Source organism: Galeopterus variegatus, unplaced genomic scaffold (assembly GCF_000696425.1).
Source record: "Galeopterus variegatus unplaced genomic scaffold, G_variegatus-3.0.2 Scaffold20480, whole genome shotgun sequence".
NCBI classification, from domain to species: domain Eukaryota; kingdom Metazoa; phylum Chordata; class Mammalia; order Dermoptera; family Cynocephalidae; genus Galeopterus; species Galeopterus variegatus.
In genome coordinates, this window is record NW_007746591.1 from 4005 (window position 1) to 4539 (window position 535).

Below are 535 nucleotides of genomic sequence, written 5' to 3' on the forward strand. Positions count from 1 at the left end.
CTGGATACTAATCCCTTGTTGGATGCATAGCTTGCAAATGTTTTCTCCCATTCTGTAGGTTGTCTTTTCACTCTGTTAATTGTTTCTTTTTTGTGCAGAAGATTTTTAGTTTGATATAATCCCATTTGTTTTCCTTTTATTGCCTGTGCTTTTGGGGTCTTATTCATAAACTTTTTGTCCAGTCCTACATCCTGAAGTGTTTCCATTATGTTTTTTACTAGGAGTTTTACAGTTTCGTGCCTTATATTTAAATCTTTAATCCATTTTGAGTTGATTTTGGTATATGGTGAGATATATGGGTCTAGTTTTTCTTCTCAAAACACCAATGGAGCACTACTCAGCCATAATAAAGAATGAAATTCTGCCATTCTCAGCTACACGGATGAGTTTGGAGAAAATTATGTTAAGTGAAACAAGCCAGGCACTGAAAGAGAAATATGTTATGTTTTCACTCATAAATGGGACCTTAAAAAAATTTTAAAAAGAAAGGAAGAAAGGAAGGAAGAAAGAAAAGGATGGAAAGAAGGAAGGAAGA